The sequence below is a fragment of the Oncorhynchus masou genome, chromosome 11, assembly GCF_036934945.1.
Source record: "Oncorhynchus masou masou isolate Uvic2021 chromosome 11, UVic_Omas_1.1, whole genome shotgun sequence".
NCBI classification, from domain to species: domain Eukaryota; kingdom Metazoa; phylum Chordata; class Actinopteri; order Salmoniformes; family Salmonidae; genus Oncorhynchus; species Oncorhynchus masou.
This window is the reverse complement of record NC_088222.1, coordinates 55,574,372-55,598,107: the sequence shown is the minus strand read 5'-3', so window position 1 is coordinate 55,598,107 and position 23,736 is coordinate 55,574,372. Positions and strand designations below refer to the sequence as shown.

Genomic DNA, 23,736 nt, shown 5'->3' with positions numbered 1-23,736 from the left:
ATAAGTGTCAGAGCTGCTGTTTGTCTGAAAAACTAACTCCGGATTGTGAGTTTGCAGTCTGGTGTCTCACAGAATATCAGGTAGCACTTTATTTGGTGAGTCCCCTTACAGATGAGTTATAGATGTTCAATTAACAATACAAATGATAGTTACTATCCACCAACCATAACTCCAGCCCTAAATTTAACCCCAAACCAGACCCTAACCTAATCAACAGTTGCAGTTGATCGTCATCATCAAATAATGTGTAACTGAATTGTAATCCCTCTCTAAATGTGCACACACACTAATTCCACTTCCAATCGATCAACTAAAAGATTATAATTGTTGGGGCTGGTTTCCCAGACACAGATTAAGCCTAATCCTGGATTAAAAAGCACTTTCAATGAAGATACTAATTTGAGCATGCCCTTTTGTCCAGGAATATGACTTAATCTTTGTCCAGGAAACCAGCCCCTAATCTCCAGAATGTTGGTCTAATTTGCCTTAATAAAATGTATTCTCATATTTGAAGCAACCTGTCCATTACTGAGTCTCAAAACGGTTTTCTTTCTCAGCAGTTTTCTTTTCTAGTTGCTAGTGTTGTAACGGTCTTGAGACGACAGACACTGGGAGAAGGGAAGCAAGTACAGGGTGAGGATTTAATAATAAATAGACATGAAACAAAACAAAACAACATCAATGCAGACACGGGGATGAAACTGAGGAAGTGACATATATAGGGGAGGCAATCAATGATGTGATGGAGTCCAGGTGAGTCCGATGAAGCACTGGTGCGTGTAACGATGGTGTCAGGTGTGAATAATGATAATCAGCCTGGCAACCTCGAGCGCCAGAGAAGGGGAGCGGGACCAGACATGACAAGTGTGTGATACTATTCCACTAAGATAAAACATAAGAGCAGAAATAGAAATAGAAACTGCTGTTTGTCAAGATGACTTTCGCTTAAGGCCCTGACCCAGAAATATGTTAAGCTATTACAGGTTCAGAGCCTAGTAAAAAAGTCTATGAAGTATCACAAGCGTAAACTTAATATCAACCATTTCATATATGGTTACAGCTAGCCTCATTGTGTGGGCCTCTGCCCAACCTGGCCCTGCTGTGGCTTCACCTCTGCTTTGAATGTATGCTAGAAAAGAGGGGGCTCCAAAACATAGTTTACCATAAAAAATGAACATAACCCACTGAAATGGTTGATGTTAAGTTTACGCTTGTGACAACAATGTTTAGACCCTTTTACATATATCTACAGGGTTGGGTAGGGTAAATGTAATCCGTTGTAATCAGTAATGTAATTTTTGGATTAGCCAAACTCAGTAACGTAATCTGATTATATTTTGTTACTTTTAGATTACTTTCCCCTTAAGAGGCTTTAGAAGACAAAAATCTATTGCAGGATAAATCAATGTTAAAGTTTATGTAGCTGGCCATATAATTTTACTTTATGGGATTGGTTGTGTAGGCTTCTTCTAACCAATCGCTTCCTACGACATATAATAATATGATTAAATTATATATTTTCATTAATATATATAGAATTTATAAGTCTAAAAATGACCCTAAGTCTATCAAAGGTTTGCGAGTTTGAGCATGTGTCCATTAGGCCTATGGATTTATTTTTTTTATCTTCATGAATTAGATTGAGCAATAAAAGCCCCACTTTTATTCAATAGGCTGGGATCCGCACTGTGCAGCTATTGCAAGAGTGCATTTTTCACTGGCTGTCCACTGGTTTCAAAAACAATGATTGATAGGCAGATTAAACTTCTCAAATTCAACCATTATTGGGTTCAAATACACATATAGACTTCTCAACTGCCATCCACAACAACCACAATCCATAAGACGCACATAGCTAAATGAGAGAGCAGCAGTGTGATTCACATCAATACCTTCTTGAGTACATCCAGGATAAATCCATGTTGACTACTACCGTATGTGGATTTATTCACATAACCAATTCATATTAATTTGTGGGTTCTTCATTTCTTTATTTCTAGTATGCTTGAGAACTCAGCCCGACAAAAGCTGTGTCCTTAGTCAGAGAAATGTTCCTGTGCCCTTGCTGAGCAGACGTCTCAACTGTGGATCCAATTCGCTAATACAGCCAACTATAAAGAATTCAATAATTGTATATGTGGGAAAGAACAGACAGTAATACTTTTGCTGACACATAACTTAGTAAAGCAAGTCTACAAACTCAGTGGCAGGGGCAGCTTGTGTTGTGGCTGCTGAGTGAGAGTCCATTGCAAGGACTGTCAGGACACCCATCGAATCCTTGAAAACCGTTCCTCTGTGCTACCGTCACAACAGTCCTTTCTACTTTGCCTTGTTCCGGGCCTTCTATAGGCCACCACTGGAGATTGGCCCAGAGACTGTCAATTAGGGTTAGGAGGCCCGGAGCTTGACAGGGGGTTGGCCAAGCATGCAGCGCAGCTTAGCATGAAACCTGATGGCTAATGGAAATTGACATTCCTGCTTGGTAGTGCCTTCAGTTCTAGCCTAGCACCGGCAGCTCAGCACAGTGGAGCCCGGGGGGAAGACGGCCCATCCCTCCAGGCGTCTTTTCCAATTAGCCGGTCCATGCGACAGGCCTCTGTGTTGTTCCCCATTTAAAATGTAAATCAAATGGAACAGCAACCTGCCTATGGTCAGCATATCCTCACAGAAAAAAAGCCTTCCACAAAATCAATAAAATAAAATAAAAATTTACAGCGGCGGTCAGCGCCTCCCCCTCCCTCCCTCCCTCCTTCCTTCCACAATACCGCTGGTGGAAGCAGTCAAATAACAACACAGCATTATTTTGGTATCAGTGTTAAGCAGTAGTATCAGACTGTAGTTTTCCTGAAAAAATGTATAGATTTATCAGGGAAAGAAATCACAAAAGGAGACAGGAAAGGAAGAACAAAAATAAATGCCCAAACAAGGACAAGGCCCAACCTTATCCTTCGGCTGATCTCTGTTGTCCTACTAGTATAGACAGCAGCCCCATTGGACCCCGAATACCTGCACTCCTCTGGGTGATTGTTCAATACTTCCCTTTCCTCTGAACACCCCACATCTCTTTGCTTCTCCTCATGCACCACCAGTCATCCTCCCTGTCTGATGGACAACCCATTATAGCAACACTCCTCACTACCCCAGAGTTATGCTATAGCTCCCCGTCACAGAACGCAACAAAGCTGCAGAACAGAATGGCTACTTCTAACATCTCTGTGGGATGTCTCAATGCATCAGTCAGTGTGAATAACCCACCAAGTAAACAGAACAAAGAGCACAACAGCCAATACTATTTTAAAAGGCATCCTACCTGATGTCCTCTTCAGTCATGTCCAGTCTATCTCACTTGACCAAGAATCACGGGGGCTTGGGGAAATAGTGGAACAACTTAACTTTCACTCCCACTGTCTACGAACATGACATTTTTAGACATTCACACTTCCAAATGTCACTTATTGAGCTCTGAGTTAGAAAATAAAAATGTCTACTGCCACCCAACTGTGCAGTCCTCATTCTTGCGGCTTCATGAGAGTATTTATGCTAGACAAACATACACATACTCCTCTTTACCAATGGATCATTACATTTATCCAAACATCATCACAGAGTAAAAAGCAACCAATCTATTGAGTTAAAGTCAAATCTATCGGTTACAGTATTACTCTCAGCAGTCACTCTCGCTTTGCGGCAAAATTAGCATAAAAGCATGGCTCGTTTACCATGCCATGTCTGTGTTTGGCTAAATTAAACATGCTACGTTATGGGATAACCCAGCAAACATTCCTCTAAATGGTGAATTGGGAATGGGTATGGATGCAATCAACATAACTCTTCACACAGTGAGGACCAATCGACAACCCCCCCCCCCCTTAATAGGTAAATATGAAATCGTTAGCATTGTCACAAAAACCATATGTGTGTTACTCTTTCTTTGGATGGGGTTTGACTTCAAAGTATATCCGCGGAATTTGATCAATAGAGGTTTTCACCTCATCAAATCACCAGTCACATGTACAGTCAGTGATGAACTGCAACCGCAAACCCAACATGACTGGGCGAATGAACACGAACAACAAAGATGTAACGCTCTAACTCATACCTGACTTTATTGTTGATTCCTGTTTTTCAACCTTTCCTAGTTCAAACCCCTTCAAATCATCCCCCAGTGCGGCACTTGAGTCAGCGATGGAGGAAATGAAATTCACAGGTGAATACAGATGAACTAATGATAACTGAAGTGTGCCCATTGCCGTATAAAGTGAATAGGAAGAGGCTATATGAAAGCGCTGAAGTAAATAAAGTGCAGGGTTATCTCCTCAAACTAGTTTGTTTGTGTGTTTTTCCCCCCTCAACGCTCACCGTGTTCCTTTTCACAGTTACTCGTGGCCACTGCTGGGCATCCTACTGAGATGAAAGCCTGGCTGTAGATTGCTTTCCTGTCTTTTGTTAATCCCAGTTTTGCGTCCCATATCCCCTCTACAGGACTTTGCATATACAGCTATGCGACTGGTCATTGACTGGACTAATATCGGGGCGCTCAGGGAAAAAGCCACACTGTTCTTATTAAAGCTTTTCATTATTCATTTGCTGTGATACATTTTTAAAGACCTCTTTAAGGGTAGTTTTACAGTAGCTCATTTCACCCACGGTCTGTGGAGAAAGTTCTGATTGCTTGCTGAGAAGGGTTAGGTAAGAGACCGATTTGATGTCAACTAGCCTATACAGCAAAACTGCAGGTATTAGGAAACAAGTTGTTCATGTTAACGTGGTAATGATGAATTTGCGCTCAATGAGAAATTAACTCACTGAAATCTATTTCTAATATTAGATCAACAATGATTGGAAACCTGTAGATGGATGTTAGTGTGAAGCAGAGACAATTAACGTGATGAGCTTATTTCCTCTAGTTAGCTCTAGGGGATTTACACTCCATGTGGTAGCAACATGTGAGATTGGATGTAATTATGCTTGAAAGAATTATATAAGAGATGTATTGTTGTTTGTCATTATTTGGTGGGAATTTTTTTCATGTTTATCAAACACGATCTTGATAAAGTCGACAGTAAGTTTGTGTAGGCCTTAATTGGGTCAATTAGTAGCATAGTCAAGAGCCAAATAAATTTATTCGAGACATATTTTGAGAAGGTTTGTTCATTTTGTCTGGAAAAAGTGTAAATTTATCAAGAACACATCAGTCAACTTTGTAGAACTTGATTTAAGTGTAGGCCTTGGGTTGACCAGTGAAATATTCAAGAGCAAAATGTATCTAAAATTGCATACTTGCGATTTGTCATTTTCCATGTGTTGCCATGTGTTGAGCCTCTGTCATGCACACACACAGAAACCTACATCTCTGTCTGTGTTAGTCAAGTGAGACAGTATAAGTCAAACAGTATAATGATCTCTGCGCCCCCTGTGATCGCTGCGCCCCCTGTGTGGGCTCCAAGTGTGCACCTCTTTCCCCACTGAGCTTAATGCCATGTGGCAGTGCTGGCACCCCTCTGTCCAAACGGATCCATCATGTCTTGACACACAGCGACACACACAAACACACAGTAACCAGCTAGCTCGGAGCGCCAGTGTTGAGAGGACCCCTGCACCCACCCACCCACCCATCCACCCACCCATCCATGCACACACACACAAACACACACAGGCACTTGCACACACATAGACACTTGTGCACATCCTTGCAAACACACAAACAGACACCTGCACACAGACAGACACTTGTTCACATGCTCACATACACACACACACACAACAAACACAGCCACATGCACACACACAGACACATGCACACACTTGCTTGCACACACAAACAGTCACTTGCATACACACTTACACACACTCAAACATACACTGCCAGGACACATCATACTGTATATGTGACCGACAGGCTTGATTCGTTCTTATGTAGCAAATTTTGAAATTGTGTTTTTTACATTGGATAAAAGTTGAGAATCAGAGCTAGAAATTGGTTTATCATAGCCACAGTTGAGGAACAATGGGAAAGTAATTCTGCTTTGAGAGTCTGCTTTGAAAGTTGGTAACCTCACTTTTGAGAAAAAGGCCATTGAATATTTTGGTACACCTACTGGAGAGCTCTTCTTTGTCTACACCAATTCAACATTGTTAACACCCTCTTAAACTGTAGCCCCAACAATCTCTTTAATGATTCACATGTGAGGCCATGTGCTAAACAGCCAAAGATTTCAAGACTAAAGGCTGGTTTATACTACGGATGTGTTCGTAAATGTAATATGGAGTGCCAGAGTGTGCTCTGGGCGTTCTTAAACTCTGAGCGTTGTCAGATTGTCCGTTTGTAAATTCAGAACGTTTCGCTCTCTGAGCATTCAGCTCCCACACTGGACACTCTGGCCAAGGAGGAGGGTTGATCCGAGCGTTCTGACCTAACAACAGCTGTCAAGCACTCAATCTAGCTACTTCCAGACACAAATGAGAGAACAGCTCACTCTGGCCATTTTACTCACCCTTGCAGAGCTTTGAAATGCAAACCTATTAATTATGGGCACCTCTACTAAGAAATACAATTTTCCATCCATCCCTAGTAGATGGAGCCCTCTCCATTTGGTTTAGCCTTGGCATCAAATAATTCAATGATTTGTATTACATATCGCCAAAACGATGCAGGTGTGACTTCGGGTCAAGTATATGAATGTCCTTGAGTGGCCCAGCCAGAGCCCGGATTGAACCCGGTCTAACATCTCTGGAGAGACCTGAAAACAGCTGTGCAGTAATGCCCCCGATCCAACCTGACAGAGCTTGACAGGATCTGCGGAGAAGAATGGGAGAAACTCCCCAAATACAGGTGTGCCAAGCTTGTAGTGTCATACCCAAGAAAACTTAAGGCTGTAATCGATGCCAAAGTACTGAAGCCACTCCTCAAACTACGACGTAAAGGGTCTGAATACTTACGTAAATGTCATATTTTAGTCTTTTTTATTTGAATAAATATGCAAACAAAAAACTTTTTTTGCTTTGTCATTAAGGAGTATTGTGTGTAGATTGTTTTTTGCTTTGTCATTAACCTCTAGCGTCGAGCAATCCCGTATCCGGGAGCGTAATCATGGCCTCAAGCTCATTAGCATAACGCAACGTTAACTATTTTTGAAAATCGCAAATGAAATTAAATAAATATATTGGCTCACATGCTTAGCCTTTTGTTAACAACACTGTCATCTCAGATTTTCAAAATATGTCTTATACCTTAGCATTAACCCTAGCATTCAGCAGTCAACATTTTCACAAAAACAAGAAAAGCATTCAAATAAAATAATTTACCTTTGAAGAACTTCAGATGTTTTCAATGAGGAGACTCTCAGTTAGATAGCAAATGTTCAGTTTTTCCAAAAATATTATTTGTGTAGGAGAAATTGCTCCGTTTTGTTCATCACGTTTGGCTAAGAAAAAACCTTGAAATTTCAGTCATTACAACGCCAAACTGTTTTCCAAATTAGCTCCATAATATCGACAGAAACATGGCAAACGTTGTTTAGAATCAAACCTCAAGGTGTTTTTCACATATCTTTTCGATGATAAATCATTCGTGGCAGTTGCCTTTCTCTTCTGAACCAAATGGAAACGTGCATTCAGCTGGAGATTACACAATAATTTCGACGGAGGACACCAGGCGGACACCTGGTAAATGTAGTCTCTTATGGTCAATCTTCCAATGATATGCCTACAAATACGTCACAATGCTGCAGACACCTTGGGGAAACGACAGAAAGTGTAGGCTCATTCCTTGCGCATTCACAGCCATATAAGGATATATTGGAACACAGCACATTCAAAATCTGGGGCATTTCCTGTATGAAATTTCATCTTGGTTTAGCCTGTAGCATTAGTTCTGGGGCACTCACAGACAATATCTTTGCAGTTTTGGAAACGTCAGAGTGTTTTCTTTCCAAAGCTGTCAATTATATGCATAGTCGAGCATCTTTTCGTGACAAAATATCTTGTTTAAAACGGGAATGTTTTTTTTATCCAAAAATTAAAAGAGCGCCCCCTATATCGAAGAAGTTAATAAGGAGTATTGCGTGTAGATTGTTTTTTGTTTTGTCATTAAGGAGTATTGCGTGTAGATTGTTTTTTGCTTTGTCATTAAGGAGTATTGCGTGTAGATTGTTTTTTTGTTTTGTTTTTTTCCCCACTTTCGGAGTATCCAATTATTAGTAGTTACTATCTTGTCTCATCGCTACAACTCCCGTGCGGGCTCGGGAGAGACGAAGGTTGAAGGTCATGCGTCCTCCAATACACAACCCAACCAGCCGTACTACTTCTTAACACAGCGCGCATCCAACCCGGAAGCCAGCAGCACCAATGTGTCGGAGGAAACACTGTGCACCTGGCGACCTTGGTTAGCGTGCACTGCGCCCGGCCCGCCACAGGAGTCGCTGGTGCGCGATGAGACAAGGAAATCCCTACCGGCCAAGCCCTCCCTAACCCGGATGACGCTAGGCCAATTGTGCGTCGCCCCACGGATCTCCCAGTCGCGGCCGGCTGCAACAGAGCCTGGGCACGAACCCAGAATCTCTGGTGGCACAACTAGCACTGCGATGCAGTGCCCTAGATCACTGCGCCACCTGGGAGGCCCGCGTGTAGATTGTTGAAGAAAAATAACAATTTAATAAATGTTATAATAATGTTTTAACGTAACAAATAAATGAAAAAGTGATGTGGTCTGAATGCTTTACTGTAAGCGTTCCTTCATTTGCAGCTATTAAAACCGTAATGGGAAAAATATCTAGGTGATGACACATGGGAAGATATTCTGTACGATGTCCACTCCTCTTCTACTTGTGCTAAACATGGTTTGATCCAGGGCAAAATCCTCCACTCAATGGACTGAAGTCAGACTCCCGAAGAGCTATCCTGATGTTGACCCTGTTTGCGACATAACTATTGGCCTCCCATCTTTGCTAACATATCTAAAGTATTACACTGCCCATAACATCATTATTTGAGTTAATACCTGATACTTTGATGCTGCCAAAACATAACTCTGGCATTTTTTAATTTGTTGGTTGATTTTACTTCAGTGTATGTCAGCTCCTCCTCCTTCTCATTCTGGGTTTATTAAATATGTCTTACACCTTAGTAGATTGGAGATTAAATATACCCTACGAAGTTCTTCTGACAAATTCTACCAAATGTGGCAGCCTCTCTTTACCTACATAGAGACACTGCAATTTCCCTCTACTCCTAATGTGTCTATACTAGTTTTGTTTCAAATTTATCTAATTTTGTAAGTGTTTAATATTACCCTAATGTAATATTATAATTGTTACATTAATTTTGAAGACAAGTTGTGATTTTGTTATACTTTGTTGTTGTTGTTTTTAATGTATGTTTTGTTTTAAAGTATTATTTATTGTTGTACGGGCATATCAAATACACTGACTGTACAAAACATTACGGATATCTTCCTAGTATTGAGTTGCATCCCCTCCAGAACAGCCTCATTTCGTCGGGCATGGAGTCTACAAGGTGTCGAAAATGTGCCACAGAGATGATGGCCCATTTCGACTCTAATGCTTCTCACAGTTGTGTCAAGTTGGCTGATGTCCTTTGTTTGGTGGACCATTCTTGATACACACGGGAAACTGTTGAGCGTGAAAAACACAGTCGGGTACTAGTTCTTTACACAAACCGGTGCGCCGAGCACCAACTACCATACCCCGTCCAAAGGCACATTCCTTTTTGCCCATTCACCCTCTGAATGCCACACATACACAATCCATGTTTCAATTGTCTCATGGCTTAAAAATCCTGCTTTAACCTGTCGCCTCCCCTTCATCGACACTGATTGAAGTGGATATAACTAGTGACATCAATAAGGGGGATCATCGCTTTTTACATGGATTCACCTGGTCAGTCTATGTCATGAAAAGAGCAGGTGTCAATCAGGTTTTGTACCCTTAGTGTACATTCCTATCTCCTTGTAAAAAAAAACAGGTTCCCCATGTTTTATTTGAATGTATAATATCACTTGTGCAATATACTGTATTTCAATCATTGTTTACACAATATTTTTAGCATAGCAATATTTCCCAACCAATAATTTTGCTAGGACTTTCTGGGGGAGGTTTGATTGGGGAGGGGGAAACTGAAATCTAGCTGATAATGGCTGAGAGGTTTGGAGAGTAATTCCATCAACGTCACACCAAACATACACAGAGTTTGGTTGTCATTTTCTCAGAATATAAGATACAGTGTATATTATCCAGAATGACTTACAGGAGCAATTTGTGTTATGTGCCTTGCTCAAGGGCAATTCAATAGATGTTTCATCTAGTCCTTTCGTTTAATGGCTCAGCGTTCTTAACCACTATACTACCTGCCTCCCTATATTTCTGACCCCATCCTACTTGGACATATTATTGTTGTTTTAAAAAACAGATTGGTTGTTCTTCGTTTAATTTGATTTACAGACCAAACTTATTAGAATGATTCATCGTCCTTCATCGTTCTTGACGATGGCTCCCGTGCAATTTATTTCTGGAGAAGTACAAATACAATCTGTAAAATGTTTCCACAGTGTTTATAAAACATTACATTTGGGTGCAGTGTAACAGTGAGTGGACATCCCCCTACTCGTTATATTGCATCCTTGTCCTTGTGAAAAGTTTGGATGTGCGTACAACCCTCCATAGTCTACATTGCCTTGATAGACGACTCTATTCCCACATGGAGCAATTATGGTGCATGTAACTGTATTTAGATGTTTTGTTTTAAATAGAATTTCATTCAAATGATTCACTTTATTTTCTGCCTTATCAATTGTGAATGTTATATTGCTTATTCAGAACATTTGTCATGACCTTGGCTCAGACATAATGCAATTTACAGCAGGCCTAGCCCCTATATCAGTGTAAATGCTATGTATATATTTCCATATTGAAGCCATGGTATTACTTAGAACAACGTCGGCTGCTAACATGTTTAACATTTTTAGCAAAGATGGGAAAGGGCTACATTTCATTATTTTGTTGTTGTAGGCTATTTACCAAACTATAGGATATAACAAACTTCGAATTGGAGTTGATGACAATGCAGTACATAAGACTTGTTACGACTTTCCTCTGTTGAAGAAGGAGCGGACCAAAATGCAGCGTGGTGGTTACTCATGTTTAATGATGGAAAAATGACTTCACATGAAAATACTGAAATGTACAAAAACAACAGACGGAAACGTGAAAAAACTATACAGCCTATCTAGTGAAACTAAACACAGAGACAGGAACAATCACCCACGAAACACTCAAAGAATATGGCTACCTAAATATGGTTCCCAATCAGAGACAACGATAATCACCTGACTCTGATTGAGAACCGCCTCAGGCAGCCATAGACTACGCTAGACACCCCACAAAATCCCAAGACGAAACACACCACAATAAACCCATGTCACACCCTGGCCTGACCCAATAAATGAAGATAAACATAATAAATTTTGACCAGGGCGTGACAAGACTGTGAATACACAAATACACAATTACGCAACCACATATAGCATTAAACCATGAAGCATGTTCTGATTGGCCAGTGAGGGGTCAAGCCTCGGCACATCTACAACCAGTCCTTTCACGCCACTGCTAGGTCTTGCGCCATTAACTCCTGCTGTTAAGATAGCAAAAAGAAAATCGGACACACTCCCTGACCTATAGAGCCACTGCCAGTGCTAAGATTTACCATTGCGTTAGGTTTGTAAATTAGAGGCCGTAGTGTTGCAATTGACCATGAAGAGTGCTGCAACTCGCCTGGCTTTCTTCCACCCTGGGCTCTTTGTGTTTCAACTTTTGAATTAATTCCGTTTTGTTTGCACCACCAAAACAACCACAGTTCAATGTATTCCATCTGATGTATATTGTTATTATGTATGCAAGGACCCCGTCGGGTGACTTCCGCAAATGAAAAGAACGTTCTTGTTTTGAAATATTGTTTTTAAGAGAATTATTTATAAAGAACCATACCATAATTGCAAACTGCAAACTGCTGGAAAGAGTGGCAAAGCATTGTGAATGAATCCACACAAGGACACATTCGAGTGAAGTCAAAATGATGAGCTTGAAGATGAAATTAAATCACAACACAATCAAAAGTCACTGCTCTCTGGCTTTGTGTTTCCCAACAAATAAAACCTAATTTCCCAGGAGGACTCTGAAAGGCCTCCCCAAATTGAGCAGCTGCTTTTACAGGAAATCTCTGCTGATTTGAAGGTTTGGGAAATCGTCATAAAGCAGATAAAGTATATGAAATTTCACTGGTAAAGAGGGCGCCTGGTGTCTTTAAAGTCATATATCATGACCACATAGGAAATTCAATAAAGAGATGTGGCACAATGGTTTGGGAAATTTAATCTATTCTTGCAGTGTGTGTGTGTGTGTGTGTTTGTGTGTGTGCGTATGTTTGCGGCTGAGAAATATTTTAGGATAAACAGAAAATACAAGTGAATGATATAGAAGTTGACAGTGATTTACCTTTTGAAAATAGAATGTCATAGAAATGAATGCTTTTCTTTTCTTTTCTACCAACATAACACCCTCTAATTGAATTCAGACAGCCGTAGTGAAGAGAAATGCCTTATTGGAGAAATATATTGATAAAGCCTACAAGTAACATGACTTGTATCCCAAATCGCACCCTATGTCCAATGTATTGCATAGGGCTCAGGTCAAAATTAGTGCACTATAGGATATAGGGTACCGTTTGGAGCACATCCATGCTCGTTTTACTGTATGTTTTTGACAGCTTCAATCAAACAGAACATGAACAGCTCAGACTGCATGTCTTGTGTTTTATACACACCATGCAACAGCCTTATCAATCTTATGACAGACATCAGGAGAGATGACGTCTTAAAAGACACATCTCTGACATATGATGCAAAATATGACTCCCAACCTTAGCTTGTTGTCTAGTTCCTTGACAATTGACATGTTGACAGCTTAGATTTTCCCATATTCTTGCCACCTGGAGTTACTGTATGTGCCGAACTAGTCTACATTGACCAAGACAATGAATACACTATACTGTAGCCCTGTGCTGCTTACAAGTATTCTTATATACTTACATGGTTAACACTTTACAATAAGGTCTTTTTTATAAAGGGTTCATGAAGGGTTTATGCAATTATAAGTCCTTTATAAACCATTTTTAAAGGGTACCTTATTGTAAAACCCTTTATGAAGGTTACCCTATTGTAAAGTGTTGCCCACATATTTAATTTGCCTCATCTCTGTCCAAGGCATTAATGCATTACTATGTACCTAGAAAAAAGGGGTTATTTTCATCCCATTAGGTGTACACTTTTAGACCCCAACTGCTGTATATTGCTGTATTATCTCACCCTCTAACCTCACCCCATTTAGGCAGCCAGCCAGCCAGCCAAACACTGGAAATCAACCTGTCCCCTATTGGCGGAATCTGTCACATAAATGCCAAGGTTGGCCTGGCTATTACGTTGATAATTAAAGATGTGACAGTGTGAATATGCTGACTCAAAGTTCAAGTTCAAACCCAATTTCAGAAGCCGGGTTGCTCAATACTTGTAAAACCACAGGATCAATGCACTGTTATGGAGGAGCTGTAGAGGCTGATGATCACCTTAAAGGGGAAGTTCGACGGAAAATGATCATCCGCTATGATGGTGGTAGACTGTTCTTTCATCTTGAAGGGGGGAAGTCTGCTGAAAATGAATAATTTGCTCGTATGGTCCTTAGGTGAACTTTCTTAGATGTGTTTAGTTTGAAGCTTTGCAGGTTGACACTGTCTATTAGTGATGGTGATGATGATTGTAACCCCACCCAAGTGTATCACAGTTGATAGAAACATTTATTGTTTTTTGGAGATATTGGGCTCAACATTTGGGTAATCTCATTTTATTGATGAATACTGCAAAGCATTCCCTCTTATGTTACCAAGTCAATTAGTAAATATTAGTAGTAGTCAATTACAATAACTATATTGGACATAAACAAAATAGTCCAAACTGGTGAAGTGAAATGAAAAAAATAACTTGTTTAAAAAAATATATAATAATAAAAACTGTTCTGAAAGGGCCCAGAGTCTCCAACACTCCAATGGGCAGCACCAAGCAAGCAGCACCATGAACACCAAGGAGCTCTCCAAACAGGTCAGCGACAAAGTTGTGGAGAAGTACAGCTTAGGGTTGGGATATAAAAAATGTCAGAAACTTTGAACATCCCACGGAGCACCATCAAATCCATTATTAAAATATTGAAAGAATTAGCCCATTCTTCAAGGCAAAACTGCTCCAGCTCCTTCAAGTTGGATGGATTCCGCTGGTGTACAGCTAACTTTAAGTCATACCACAGATTCTCAATTGGATTGAGGTCTGGGCTTTGACTAGGCCATTCCAAGAAATGTAAATGTTTCCCCTTAAACCACTGGAGTGTTGCTTCAGCAATATGCTTAGGGTCATTGTCCTGCTGGAATAAGAGCCTCCATCCCAGTCTCACATCACTGGAAGACTGAAACAGGTTTCCCTCAATAATTTCCCTGTATTGAGCTTCATCCATCATTCCTTCAATTCTGACCAGTTTCCCAGTCCCTGCTGATGACCCCCCCCCCCCAGCATGATGCTGCCACCACCATGCTTCACTGTGGGGATGGTGTTCTCCGGGTTATGATAGGTGTTGGGTTTGCGTGAGACATAGCGTTTTCCATGATAGACAAAAATCTCAATTTTAGTCTCATCTGGACAGAGTACCTTCTTCCATATATTTGTGGAGTCTCCCACATGCTTTTCGGTGAACACCAAACGTGTTTGCTTAATTTTTTCTTTAAGTAATGGCTTTTTTCCGGCCACTTTTCCGTAAAGCCCAGCTTTGTAGAAGTTACGGCTTAAAGTGGTCCTATGGACAGATACTCCAATCTCACTGTGGAGCTTTGCAGCTCCTTCAGGGTCCTTCAAGGTCTCTTTGTTTGCCTCTCTGATTAATGCCGTCCTTGCCTGGACGGTGAGTTTTGTTGGGCGGCCCTCTCTTGGCAGGTTTGTTGTGGCGCAATATTTTTCCCTTTTTTTAATAATGGATTTAATGGTGTTCCATGGGATGTTCAAGGTGTCTGATATTGTTTTATATCCCAACCCTAATCTGTACTTCTCCACAACTTTGTCCATGACCTGGTTGTATGAGCTCCTTGGTCTTCATGGTGCCATTTTCTTGGTGGTGCCCATTGCTTGGTGGTGCTACAGACTTTGGGGACTTTCAGAGTAGGTGTATATATACTGGGATCATGTGACAGATCATGTGACACTTAGATTGTACACAGGTGGACTTTATTTAACTAATAATGTGACTTCTGAAGGTAATTGGTTGCACCAGATCTTATTTAGGGGCTTCATAGCAAAGGGTGTGAATTTATATGCACCCACCACTTTTCAGTTTTTATTTATTTATTTATTTCTTGAAACAAGTGATTTTCTTTTAAATTTTACTTCACAAATTTGGACTATTTTGTGTATGTCCGTTACATGAAATCAAAATTAAAATCAATTTAAATTACAGGTTGTAATGCAACAAAATAGGACAAATGCCAAGGGGGGTGAATACTTTTGCAAGGCACTGTATTCAGACTGTTTACTCAGCACTTTGTTGAAGCACCTGTTGTGTATTGATATTCTAGGTTTGTCCCTTTAGGGCACCTGTAACCCCCCCTTGCTTACCTACTTTGAAATACGGGAGCGTAATCATCGCCTCAAACTAATTATCATAACGCAGTGGACATAAATATCCCTAGAAAATGTTCCTATTCATGAAAATCACAAATGAAATATATTGAGACACAGCTTAGCCTTTTGTTAAAGTCGTTGTGCCAACGTTTTTGACTGTTATGGGAGGAAAAACATTCAATCTACTGCGCAGCCTAGTAATGCCTGAAAAACCTGGTGATAAATCATATGATGAAATTGTGGCTACCTTAAAAGAACATTATTCTCCCAAACCACTGATAATCGCAGAGAGATTCAGGTTTCATAAGATAAATCAAGAGGATGGGGAATCAATCTTACAGTTTGTGGCTATATTAAACAGTTACCTGAACACTGTGAATTTGGGCGATCAATGAGTGACACTATACGTGATAGGTTAGTGTGTGGCATGTGCAGCGAGACAATTCAGGATCGCCTTTTCACTGAGAGTAATTTAACATTGCAGAGAGCAATAGAAGTGAGTACGTCAATGGAAATGGCAAATAAAGACACACAACAGCTAAGTGCATCGACCCTAGTGCGTAAGGTGTCTATGGAGTTAAAAAACAAGGCAGGAGGTGGAAAGCCATGCTATTGCTGTGGGAAACCAGGTCACCAAGCAGAATGTTGGCGCAAAGACTTAGACGGCAGAAGTTGTGGGAAAAAGGGTCACATCGAAACGTGCATGTAAAAACAAAAAGAAACAATCAAACAAAAGTAGTGAGCAAAGGAAAATCGACTTCAGGGAGTATAAAAAGAAAGTGCATGAAATGGAGAACACAGAGGATGAACAAGGTGATACCCTGTCTGAAGGGGAAGAATCTTTGCATGTTTTGTTCATTTTCAGATACTGAACCAGCCACAGTGGTTGCACAAACAGGGCCTGTGTCCTACACAGTTCACACACCGGAAAACATCATCTGGAGGAGACACGTGGATCAACTGCTGACAGGAACCAACCTCAGAGATAACTCTTGTCAAGTGACAAATGAAGATCAGCTACTGGAGACCCACCTGAACATCCACTGCAGCAATCTAAAAATGTGGAAAGTGCTCCAGACTCAACTGACCCAGCCAGTTTCTACTCAGGGTAGTTTTGCACTCCAGTCTGGGCATACAACATCACCACTCAGACTCAGAGACAATGTAGACTCACCTGTACGTCGTCATTACCCTGCAAGAGAAAGAAAGAGACAACTCCCTGACAGGTTGACTATTTAGTTCAGACTAACCTCTGACATGGAGGCAGAATACACCCCAGGGTTAAGTCTGAGGCAGTTAAGTCTGAGGAACTGAGGCAGTCTACCCTCTTTCCCTAGTTGAGAAAAGGTTATTCTGAATAGTTCATTTATTTACATTAAGAGAACTTATGTTAAAAAGAAAACAATAGGCAAAACAGTGAAAATTGTATGTTTCCTTATGAGTCATCAAAGGTAAAGGGGGAGGAATATGTTGTGTATTGATATTCTAGTTTTGTCCCTTTAGGGCACCTGTAAACCCCCCTTGCTTACCTACGTTGAAATGCTTGGAATGTTCTTCCTGTGAAACGCATTATTAAACAATGCCCACGTTAATTTCTACTCCCGTCCATGTCCTGTCCTTATATTAGTTATATAAGTAATACAGTGTGCTATACAACAGCACCTTTGGCAGCAATTACAGCCTCGAGTCTTCTTGGGTATGACACTTCAAGTTTGGCACACCAGTGTTTGGGGAGTTTCTCCAAATCTTCTCTGCAGATCCTCTCAAGCTCTGTCAGGTTGGATGGGGAGCATTGCTGCAGAGCTATTTTCAGATCTTTCCAGAGATGTTTGATCGGGTTCAAGTTCAGGCTCTTGCTGGGCCACTCAAGGACTTGTCCCGAAGCCACTCCTTTGTTGTATTGGCTGTATGCTTAGGGTCGTTGTCCTGTTGTAAGGTGAACCTTCACCCCAGTCTGAGCTCTGGATCAGGTTCCTATCAAGGATCTCTCTGTACTTTACGCTGTGTATCTTTCCCTTTATCCTGACTACTCTCCCAGTCCCTGCCGCTGAAAAACATCCCCACAGCATGATGCTGCCACCACCATGCTTCACCGTAGGGATGGTTCCAGGTTTCCTCCAGATGTGACGCTTCGCATTCAGGTCAAAGAGTTAAATGTTGGTTTCATCAAACCAGATAATCTTGTTTGTCATGGTCTGGGAGTCTTTAGGTGCCTTTTGGCAAACTCCAAGTGGCATGTCATGTGCCTTTTACCCAGGAGTGTCTTCCATCTGGCTACTACCATAACGGCCTGTTTGGTGGGGTGCTGCAGAGATGGTTGTCCTTCTGGAAGTTTATCCTATCTCCACAGAGGAAATCTGGAGCTCTGTCAGATTGACAATCAATTGGTTGCCTCCTGAGGCCTTTCTCACCCGAGTGTGGCCACTCTAAGAAGAGGCTTGGTGGTTCCAAACTTCTTCCTTTTAAGAATGATGGAGGCCCCTGTGTTCTTGGGGACCTTCAATTCTGATTGGTACCCTTCCCAAAATCTCTGCCTCGACACAATCCTGTATCGGAGCTCTACGAACAATTTAATGTGCAGTCAAGGGGTCTGAATACTTTACGAATTCACTGTAAGTGTACTGGTGGCCAGCTCATGATGTCAGTGACCATGTCAGGTATTTTTCAGCCTCCTGGCCTTTATTCTCGTGCCAATATTTGGCAAGGTAGCGCACTGTCTTAGGCTGGTCAGGTGTTGTGACGAGTGAACCCTTTTCATCTCTCTCAGCATCCCACTGTAACATCAACTTAGATGCTGTTCAAGCCACTTTGTCAATAGAAAGCATGGCGGAGGAAATGAGACCCTGTGGTGTGTGGGGCTAGAGTACAGGGTGTCCCATATGCAGGCTGCCGTGCATGATTATGCCAAGGGACATGTCATGGAGGACTGAGCAGCCACAGCCAGAGGCCAGGGAGAGGGTAGGAGAAAGGAGTGGCTCGGTAAACTGTCTTATCCATCAACTCGGACTGCAGAGATGTTTGCTATGAATATGTCTCTAGTCATGGTCTGCCTGAGGCAGCTGCAAACGGTATTTCTGTTATTTTACATGTATTTGAACTCTGTATACTATTCTTTGTTTACTACTCAAACACATACCTTTTGAAAAAAATATATAGGTTTGCCAAAATCCTACATGTCCCTCATAGTGCTATTTGGCCTAAAGCGATACACTCTCACCCAGCAGAGACATTGTCAAAACAAAATCAAGTGTATTCTATTCAGTTTGTGATAAAGTATTAAAACTGAGGAGTGGTCTGAAAGTTGTGCAGCAGCAACTATGGGGAGGGGGAGCAGGAGTGACATAAGCAACATTAAGCCCCATGACCTCACTGCAGTGTAGTGCCTTAAATTATATGGTAATCATGACAATGATTTTGTGTGTTTGTTTTTCATTTAGCAGACACTCATATCCAGAGCGATTAAAACATTTAAAAAAAAAACTTTTTCCCCTTGGGAATTTAACACACAACCCTGCCATTACAAGCACTATGCTCTACCAACTGATCCACTCAGGACCAAATTTAGATTGAATACATTTTTACTGACCTCGAACCATTAACAGCAGGTCATAAGAATAAATGTAAAAAAAATTAAAATATTTTGATAATATACACTATATGAATTTAAAAGTACTTCACTAAGATTATAACGATGTGTCAGAGTGAATGACGTTTAGAAGACACGTGATCTTCCTTCACAGACGGCGCCAACTGCTACAGTAGTTCTAGTTAGTGGGTATACAGTACCAACTGCTACAGTAGTTCTAGTTAGTGGGTATACAGTACCAACTGCTACAGTAGTTCTAGTTAGTGGGTATACAGTACCAACTGCTACAGTAGTTCTAGTTAGTGGGTATACAGTACCAACTGCTACAGTAGTTCTAGTTAGTGGGTATAGTTCTAGTTAGTGGGTAGTACCTAGTTACTATACAGCAGTACCAACTGCTACAGTAGTTCTAGTTAGTGGGTATAACTGCTACAGTAGTTCCATACTGCTACAGTAGTTCTAGTTAGTGGGTATACAGTACCAACTGCTACAGTAGTTCTAGTTAGTGGGTATACAGTACCAACTGCTACAGTAGTTCTAGTTAGTTCTAGTGGGTATACAGTACCAACTGCTACAGTAGTTCTAGTTAGTGGGTATACAGTACCAACTGCTACAGTAGTTCTAGTTAGTGGGTATACAGTAGTTCTAGTTAGTGGGTATACAGTACCAACTGCTACAGTAGTTCTAGTTAGTGGGTATACAGTACCAACTGCTACAGTAGTTCTAGTTAGTGGGTATACAGTACCAACTGCTACAGTAGTTCTAGTTAGTGGGTATACAGTACCAACTGCTACAGTAGTTCTAGTTAGTGGGTATACAGTACCAACTGCTACAGTAGTTCTAGTTAGTGGGTATACAGTACCAACTGTTCTACAGTAGTTCTAGTTCTAGTTAGTGGGTATACGGTACCAACTGCTACAGTAGTTCTAGTTAGTGGGTATACGGTACCAACTGCTACAGTAGTTCTAGTTAGTGGGTATACAGTACCAACTGCTACAGTAGTTCTAGTTAGTGGGTATACAGTACCAACTGCTACAGTAGTTCTAGTTAGTTATACTACCAACTGCTACAGTAGTTCTAGTTAGTGGGTATACAGTACCAACTGCTACAGTAGTTCTAGTTAGTGGGTATACAGTACCAACTGCTACAGTAGTTCTAGTTAGTGGGTATACAGTACCAACTGCTACAGTAGTTCTAGTTAGTGGGTATACAGTACCAACTGCTACAGTAGTTCTAGTTAGTGGGTATACAGTACCAACTGCTACAGTAGTTCTAGTTAGTGGGTATACAGTACCAACTGCTACAGTAGTTCTAGTTAGTGGGTATACAGTACCAACTGCTACAGTAGTTCTAGTTAGTGGGTATACCCAACTGCTACAGTAGTTCTAGTTAGTGGGTATACTACAGTAGTTCTAGTTAGTGGGTATACAGTACCAACTGCTACAGTAGTTCTAGTTAGTGGGTATACATTACCAACTGCTACAGTAGTTCTAGTTAGTGGGTATACAGTACCAACTGCTACAGTAGTTCTAGTTAGTGGGTATACAGTACCAACTGCTACAGTAGTTCTAGTTAGTGGGTATACAGTACCAACTGCTACAGTAGTTCTAGTTAGTGGGTATACAGTACATTTGAGCTGAAAATAGCAAGGCATGTAGAAATTGAGCTGGAGGTCGTCGTGGCTGCCAAGTCCATGAGCTAACGTACTGCAGCTTGTTTTACACAATTGTACAGACTGAAAAGCAATAGATGAAATAGGCCTACAGAGTGCATTAATCCTTACAAAACCATCAAAGCCAAAGCACATACCCTAGTTTAGTCGTTCCTGTGAATGAAGTTGACTCCATGGTTTTAATTGGGTTTCTTCAAGCAGAGGAGAACTGTATACTCTAGTTTGCCCTTAGATAAAAGTCTCCCTTTTTTACCTTGGAAATGTGTCTCCACGATAACAGAGTTTACCGAACCAAAGCTGCTATGATGACCGCCACAATAGATATCTCTGTCAAATCCACAGACCTACTTAGTTCCGCCCTTTCTCTAAGGGGGATGAGAGAAGGACATCTGAGGCTCGACAGATTCTACTGTGAAAAGGCTGACAGCCTGTTGCTCTCCAGTTGATCACCCCAAATTGTGTGCCAAATTACCGATTTACACAGTCCTTAATAATGGCATCCGAAGCCTGTCCAGCCAGTCCCTCTCACACTCCCTCTTTACAGTATCTGTCTTTCACACACAGACACACACACACACACACATCCTCTCACTCACTCTCTTTCTCTCTCTCCGCTAAATCTCTGTAACAGATACTCATAATTAGAATTTCCCTTAATAAGCCGTAGATTCAGTGATATATGGGTGGTTGATCGGTAGCATCAATCTATCAAGCCTTCCAAAGCCCACACCTCATTGCTGTAAAGCTTGCCCAATATAGCCATTACGTACACTGAGTGTACAAAACAAAAAAACAAGACTGATCAGGTGAATCCAGGTGAAAGCCATGATTCCTTATTGAAGTCACTTGTTAAGTTCACTTCAATCAGTGTAGATGAAGGGGAGGAGACAGGTTAAAGATTGATTTTTAAACCTGGAGATATGGATTGTATACAGTTGAAGTTGGAAGTTTACATACACCTTAGCCAAATACATTTAAATTCAGTTTTTCACAATTCCTGAAATTTAATCCAAGTATAAATTCCCATGTATTAGGTCAGTTAGGATCACCACTTTATTTTAAGAATGTGAAATGTCAGAATAATAGTGGAGAGAATTAATTATATCAGCTTTTATTTCTTTCATCACGTTCGCAGGTGGTCAGAAGTTTACATACAATCAATTAGTATTTTGTAGCATTACCTTTAAATTGTTTAACTTGGGTAAAATGTTTTGGGTAGCCTTCCACAAGCTTCCCACGATAAGTTGGGTGAATTTTGTCCCATTCCTCCTGACAGAGCTGGTGTAACTGAGTCAGGTTTGTAGGGCTCCTTGTTTGCACACACTTTTTCAGTTCTGCCCACAAATGTTCTACGGGATTGAACTCAAGGCTTTGTGATGGTCACTCCGATACCTTGACTTTGTTGTCCTTAAGTTATTTTGCCACAACTTTGTAAGTATTCTTGGGATCATTGTTCATTTGGAAGACCCATTTGCCCTCAACATACCTAATATGCTGATGGTATTAGTCTCAACATGTTTACTTTAATATACTGTACTATACAGCTTCTCAAGGGGGAAGCCCATCTATAAGTAACACTGTTGTCCTGCACTTCACTTCACCTCATATAATATGTGATATACATTATACATCAAACCCCCAGACCTTGAACCACAACATGTGCACTGAATGTATTTACATTATATTATTTATTTGCTATGTAGTTCTTCTTTTTATTTTGCATGTCCTTATTTTAGCGCTAAAAGCATAAGCCGTGAAAAGGTTGAGCATAGGTTAGTGTGTTCACATTGACATTTTTTGTACATTAGTTTACTTGAGGAAAGTAATATATTTCATAATACTTAATAATACTAATAATAATAATAATACTACGCAATATTACTTTGTGTGGAAAGTAGCATGTTATATTACTTGTAGCAGTTCTTTCAGAGAGTATTCACAGACCTTGACTTTTCCCACGTTTTGTTGTGTTACAGCCTGAATTTAAAATATATTAACACAATACCTCATCATGTCAAAGTGGAATGATCTTTTTAGAAATGTATACAAATGAATAAAAAATGAAAAGCTAAATGTCTTGAGTCAATAAGGATTCAACCCCTTTGTTAGGGCAAGCCTAAATAAGTTCAGGAGCAAATATGTGCTTGACAAGTCACATAAAAAGTCACTCTGTTTGCAATAATAGTGTTTGAGTTTATTTTTATTTTTACAGGGACATTGCACATTAATCAATGTTTCAGTTAATGTGCCGGTTTTAGCCAGCCAGCTAATTTTCAACCGCAGTCTTTGGGCAGGTTATTAAAAGAAATTACAATAACAATACAGACAAACAATGAGCAGTGAGCACATGCAGAACAACATAGAACAAGCAACAGACAGAGAAATAGCACAAAAAGCAACCAAACAAAATACATAAAAACAACAAAGTGTTTCCACACCTCACAAGCTACAGACAACGGATAACATGGGAAGCAGCAATACACAACTAAGGATTATGTTCATTAGTCTGATTTTATTTATAGCGGATTTCAAAAAAACTTTACGGAAAAAGCATAATCTGAGAATGGCGCTCAGAGCCCATTCCAGCCAGAGAAATATCCGCCATTTTGGAGTCAACAGAAGTTAGAAATAACACTATAAATATTCACTTACCTTTGATGATCTTCTTCAGAAGGCACTCCCAGGAATACCAGTTCGACAATAAATGACTGATTTGTTCCATAAAGTTCCATAAAGTCCATAATTTATGTCCAAATA

The 23,736-nt window shown here is 40.6% G+C and overlaps 1 protein-coding gene across 2 annotated transcripts in view; it reads left to right on the top strand.

Moving 5' to 3' along the window:
- Window positions 1-23,736, top strand: part of LOC135548857 (kin of IRRE-like protein 3) — a 280,617-nt gene that overhangs the window by 87,128 nt on the left and 169,753 nt on the right. The window lies entirely within an intron of this gene.